Here is a 6,100-nt window from a genome sequence, read left to right on the forward strand (position 1 = left end):
CCACACTTTCTCCCCTCTGAACAAATATCTCAATCCACTTCAACAGTGCTTTTTACCCCAAATGGCACATTCTGCCCTCTCTCCACTGCTCAGAGAAGCAGCCTCACCAGTCACACAGCCTAGTAAAACCCCAACATGGGGCAAAGTGCTTTCTCATACCTCATTCACCCACCCAGCTTTCCCCTCACCTCCTGTTCCCCGCCCCCTGAACTCTAAAAGGGGAGAGGGCAGCCATGTACATCAGTCATGGAAATGGTGGCTAAACAGTTAAAAGGAAAAAGATGTTCATGCAGAAATAACATCTGCCAGCCAGACAAAGGTCTCTCTTTTTCCTGGATAACACCCATTCTATTCAGGAGGTTTCTGAATTGCAAACCCAGTGTGCAGCACCACTGCTGCTAGAAAGGATGGGGAAACAAGCTAGAGAGAACGCAGGACTTTGATCCGTGGACAAAACTGCGTGAAGTCATAAATTGGAGGGGAGATGCTCAGCCAGAGCATTAGCTCATCCTGACCTGACAGCCCTTTCAGAGTCATCAGTCTCTCAAAGCTGGAGGGAGAAATGGGGAGATGTTCCCCTCCTCTCCCCTGCTATCATGAAGCATTTCTGACACTGCCAGGTGTGGCTCTCAGAAGGAGGATTCTGTGGCCAGGATGACGTGGGGACTGAACACAAGCCATGACACAGCGGTGGGATGACATTTTTATCTCGCATCAGAGGACAGCAGCGCAGGCCAGTGCGTGTGCCCTGAGAAAGGACACCGAGGGCCTGAGGCTCACTCCTTGCTGTTGCCACTGACTTACTCCAGGAGCCCAGGGAAGCCCCTGCACCTCGCAGGGCCTCAGTCGCCCATCAGGCGGGCGGAGACAAACGTTTGTTAAAGCCACTTGGTGCGTGGTCCACTATGAGGGCAGGAGAACAGCGTCTAAACAGAGCTAAGTGCCCAGAAACCTCTTACAGCAACAAACCAAACCCGTCCCTGCACCCCAGACCTGCAGAGTCGCCCTCCCGAGCTACACCAAGTGCAGCCCAAGGCGGTGCTGGCACACCTGCCGAGGTACTCGAGCAAGTTGTCCTCAGCATCCCGCAGCGCAGTCCCAGAGCCAGGCCCACCGGAGAGGCGCAGCTAAGCACGGCGGGGCCGGACTAGCCCCACGCACGGTGCGGCTTCCCTACCCCCTTCCCCAGCCACCCCACCGGCAGGACCCCCCCGACCCCTCCTGCACCCCACGAGTCCCATGGGCCACCACTCGCTGGAGCCCCGCTGCCCGGCAGGCCCCCGCCCGCTGCCGCGTCAGGCGCCGGCTGAGCCTCGCAACCCGGACCGCTGCTCCCGTCCCGCCGCCGCCTTCCACCCCGGACTGACCTGCTGGGGGGTCTCGGCTCCGCTCTGCTACGGGCCTCGCGCCCGCCCCCGGCCCCCCGCGCCGCCCGGCCGCGGGCTGCTCGGCCCCGGCACCGGCAGGGGAAGGGGAAGGGGCCGGGGCCGTCACCGCTCCGCCTCCCCGCCCGCCCCGCTGCGGCGGAGAGGCCGCGGTCCCCGGGTTGCTCCCCCCGCCTCACCGATGCTCGGGCTCCGGGGCCTGCGCTACCGGCCGCCGGGCCGAAACGCACGGAGCTGCGGGCCCGAAACGGGGTCGGGCAGGCCACTGCCGCGCTGCCTACCGTGCGCCCGCGGCATCCCTGCGGGGAGGAGCGGCCCCGGCGGCCCCGGCTCTCGGTACTGGGGGGCGGCGCGGAGCTGCCGGCGGAGCGGCTGGTTGCGGGTCTGCGCGCCTCAGGCTATTTCTGGGTCTGGGGCTGTGCCCGTCGCATCAGCCCCTCCTCGGGATGGCTGCCGGGCGTGTGCCACCGGGGGGAGCGGAACGGGCCTCGGGGCAGCCAGCCACCGCCGCGGGGCGCACGGGGCAGCCCCCAAACACAGCGGCAGGGGGATGGGTGCGTTTGAGACCTCAGCAGCCTGTCCAAAGCCTCTGCCGTTGGTGCAGCATCGCTCAGTAGCGTGGCAGGGGTGGTAGCTAAGAGGGCTTCCTAGGGGTCTTATTTCCGCAGAGCGGCCATGCCTTCCTGCCATCGGGAGTGACGGGCAGGTGGGACAGGGACCTGATCCAGCAAGGTGCAAAGGGGCTTTGAGAGCCTGGTTTTGCTTAAGCGTTCCACCCTGCTCGCCATCTCCAGTCCATGAGGATGCAGGCAGCGCACCCTGTACTGGAGGAACGGCTGGCAGCACACCCAGGGGTGCGGTACTGGGTGTCTCTTCTGGCCATCGCTGTTCACAGCCGGTGATCAGGGACACACCTGCAAGATGGCTACCAGGTGACAACCACTTCAACAGCACCTTTTATCCCAAATGGCGCAAAATGTGACCGCAGGGAAGTCCCAAGTGCTTCGCTGCTGCTGCCATGTATACGGAGCCTGAGAACCCGCATCTGTGGCTTCTCCAGATGCTGAGTAAACAGTGCTGCTCTGCAGCATCCACTGAATGCTCCTTTGGACTCATTTCATCTCTTTCGGGCTTAAGAAACACAAGCCCCTGCCGTTTAAAGGACCTTCCAGTCTGACAAGCACAGCTATGAAAATCACCAGGAGAAGCATCAGGGAATAAAAACATAATGAGCTGTCAGCCAAGAACCTTCCTTCATACTCCAAGTGGAAGCAGGCTGGCACAGCTCACAGACCATGAGGAACCAGGGGGTGAAAACCAGGTGTCTCCCATAGCATCACTCTTTTTTTCATGCTCCCCAAGCCTGAGGTGGGACCCAGATGATTTCTGCTCTGCTGGAGCATGGTGCAGAGCACAGGTGGGCTACAACACGATGCATTTGGATAAAACCTTACTATAAATGAGACCTTTCCCCTGACTGGTGACTTCTAGGAGCTACCATAGCCCAAACAACACAAACCTAAAACTTTCGGGAACAGCTGAACAAAATAAGATTTCCAAATCTCTTTCATTGTCATCTCCTTCAGCCCCAGCAATATGTGTGATGTGGAGAAGTCACACAGCTTGCCCCTTACTCCAGACAAGCCAGCATTAGCCCTACAGCATCACTGAGGCTTGGCTGCTGCCTGGCAGCGGGTGACACTGTCTGCCTCAGGAAAAGCAGAGAGGACTGTGCTGGCTTAGTACAACATGTGCTGCGCAAAGGCTGAGCGACAGAGGCTTGTGGGAGAAACAAATCTGTAGGGTTTTCCTAAAATTACTTGTGATTGCGATTTGCCACTGGGTCCCCAATATTCGATACCCTACTTCTTAGCAAGTACAGGCTGTGTTTTGCATAAGCCATGGCTTCTCTGACCTACTGAATCATGGAATGGTTGGGTTGGAAAGGACCTTAAGATCATCTAGTTCCAACCCCTCTGCCATTAGCAGGGATGCCTCACACTAGACCATGTCTCTGCCCAAGGCTCTGTCCAACCTGGCCTTGAACACTGCCAGGATGGAGCATTTACCACTTCCTTGGGCAACCTGTTCCAGTGCCTCACCACCCTCACAGTAAAGAACTTCTTCCTTATATCTAACTTGAACTTCCCCTGTGTAAGTATTACCCCTTGTCCTACCCCTACAGTCCCTGATGAAAAGTCCCTCTCCAGCATCTTTGTAGGCCCCCTTCAGATACTGGAAGGCTGCTATGAGGTCTCCACGCAGCCTTCTCATCTCCAGGCTGAACAGCCCCAATTTTCTCAGCCTGTCTTTGTATGGGAGATGCTCCAGCCTGCTTAGCATCCTCGTGGCCCTCCTCTGGACTTGCTCCAACAGCTCTATGTCCTTCTTCTGCTGAGGACACCAGAACTGTACACAATACTCCAAGTGGAGTCTCACAAGAGCAGAGTAGAGGGGCAGGATCACCTCCTTCGACCTGCTGGTCACGCTTCTTTTGAACTTCTTTTGTACTGGAAACCGATACACTCTATCGGTTAAAGTGGCAAATGCTGCTGGGAAGTCTTGACTTGTGAGCAGAGCGGGCAACCTTGCTGCTGGTGAGCAGGTCCAGTCCCAAAGGACTGAACATCCGCTCCTCCTCCCTTGGTATGCCAAAACATCAGGATCACATAAAGCTGGGCAAACCTACCCTGTGCCTATGCCATTCCCTGGAGATACTTGTTTCTTCCTAACTCTGACCCAGATTGTGCATAAAGTAGAGAGAACAGAACAGAACAGAACTGAACTGAACAGAACTGAACAGAATAGAACTGAACTGAACTCAACTGAACTGCATGGAACTGAATGGAACAGAACAGACCAGACCAAGAGGGAAACCCAGAGGAACCCAAGCAGAGAGACAAACTCCTTCATTTTCTGATATGTATTGGGCCTTGGTGGCTGTGACTTCGTTTCAAGCAGATCCTTACAGGTTCTTCTTACGGTCTTACAAGGGCTCAGGCATCGCATGGTTTTAAGTCCCTCCACACGCCTGGGAAGCACAAGCAGTGTGTGGCTCAGCCTCCAGCTCTGCATGTGGAGCGGCCCTTTACCTCCTTCCTGTGCTGCTTAAACCCTGCAGCAGTGCAGGAGAGATGCGGAGCCACAGCCAGAGGCAGCAGGAGAATGCAGCACAGGGAGTTGCTTCACAGACGGAGCTGTAGCACTGCGCCCTGCTGCCTGTGTGATGCTCCCAATTGCAGTTCCTCTTTTCCATTTCTTACGGCTTTAATATTTAAGCTGTAAAGCCCAGGCAGGCTCAGGGACTCAGGTTGAGTTTGTCTAGACACTTTTCAGGCAAGATGGTGCAACTGTTCCTGAGAACAATGTCTGGAGAAAAAGACTGTTTCTCCCATGTTAAAAAAAAAAGGCTCGTGGTTTCTCTTCGGGCAGCTCCAGTGTCTCCGAGCTTCAGAGCCAAATGCTGGCAAAGGTTTGGCCTTTAGCCAGGGATGTGCCTTTGAATACCCCTGTAGAGCTGAGGCATTCGTGTCCCTGGAAAACTGCAGCTTGCTCAGGCCAGGGGCAGACTTGGGGGGTGCGGGAATGAAATACCCTTTAGCTGCTGCTCCCTGCTCCTGGAGCCAATAGGACTGTGTCTGTGTGCCTGTGGCAGCCCAGCCTGGCACGGCACGACACTGCCAGGATGTCCCCATGCTGGCTGATCCCCACCAGGATGGGTGGGCCAGCTGGGGTGTGGTGAGCCCTAGGCCAGGGTTTGCCTGTAGGCAACTGTGGAAGAGAGCCCTCACCTCCCTACCACAGGGACAGGAGCAAGTGTGGGGCTTCACAGGGCTGTGCGGTGTGGACAGGTTTGGACATGGCACTGGAAAGTGGGGCTGGGAATGGGCAAAGGAACAAAATAGCTGGTGGTGGCATAACACAGCCCTGGATGTGGCCTCAGGCCTTCTTACCTGTAGACTGCTTCCAGGACAGAATTACTTGTTTCCTTGGAGGATTTTTTTATTATTATTACATTATGCTCATGCTTCAAAAGGAGGAATGAATTTCTTCTTACGGCTAGGAGAAGTGGGGGATTATCCCCTGGGTATTGATGGAAGCTCACACCTGAGGAGGTTAAAGAGGCACTTGCCCAGCGATGCTGGATGGTTTTCCCTGTGGTTGGCACAGCACAGGGCGCAGACTTTCCATGCTGACTTCAGCCTTACCATGGTCACTTGGCATTCCTTCCAGCTGGACTCAGGGCTCCAAGCAGGCACCTGGAAAATGGAATCCAAGCAGTTTAGTCCCAGCGCAAGGAAAGGATGTGGGATCCTCAGGAGGGAGGCCGCTCCCCCCCACACCTGCCTGCCTCCTTCCCGAAGGACCTCCTGCCTGCCGTAGCTAAGGAAACAGAGCGCCGGCAGGCAGCAGCTTCTCCCAGTGTCACCACTGCTGGATCCCAGAGCACGGGGGGATGTGGGCACCATCCTGGGCAGGCAGCGCCAGGCACCCGCAGTCCAGCCAGAGCCCTCCAGCCATCCCACAGCCCCCAGGGCCTGAATGCGGGGCAGCACCTTCCACCGACCCCCGGAGATCTGGGGCAGAGCCGGCTGCGACAGACTCACATCCCCCTGCACAGGGGAGGGCTCTGCTCCCTTCCCCGGGGTTTGCCTGCAGGGGACGCTTGTCCCCGAGCAAGATGCTTCTCTTTCTTGCAAAAGGAGAGGCTGGAA

At 57.0% G+C, this 6,100-nt stretch overlaps 1 protein-coding gene across 4 annotated transcripts in view; it reads right to left on the minus strand.

Moving 5' to 3' along the window:
* TMEM63C (transmembrane protein 63C) overlaps positions 1-1,915 on the minus strand; it is a 31,598-nt gene extending 29,683 nt beyond the window's left edge. Inside the window, exon 1 of one of the 4 annotated variants that reach the window (XM_030484543.1) lies at positions 1,667-1,915. The gene's annotated coding sequence lies outside the window, so the exon portion shown is untranslated. Of the gene's footprint in view, positions 1-1,367; positions 1,484-1,564 lie in introns of those variants that run through there. The other 3 variants (XM_030484544.1, XM_030484542.1, XM_030484546.1) reach the window with 3 other exon arrangements.
* Positions 1,916-6,100: the final 4,185 nt, after the last annotated feature.

This window comes from Strigops habroptila, chromosome 4 (genome assembly GCF_004027225.2).
Source record: "Strigops habroptila isolate Jane chromosome 4, bStrHab1.2.pri, whole genome shotgun sequence".
In the NCBI taxonomy this organism is placed as follows: domain Eukaryota; kingdom Metazoa; phylum Chordata; class Aves; order Psittaciformes; family Psittacidae; genus Strigops; species Strigops habroptila.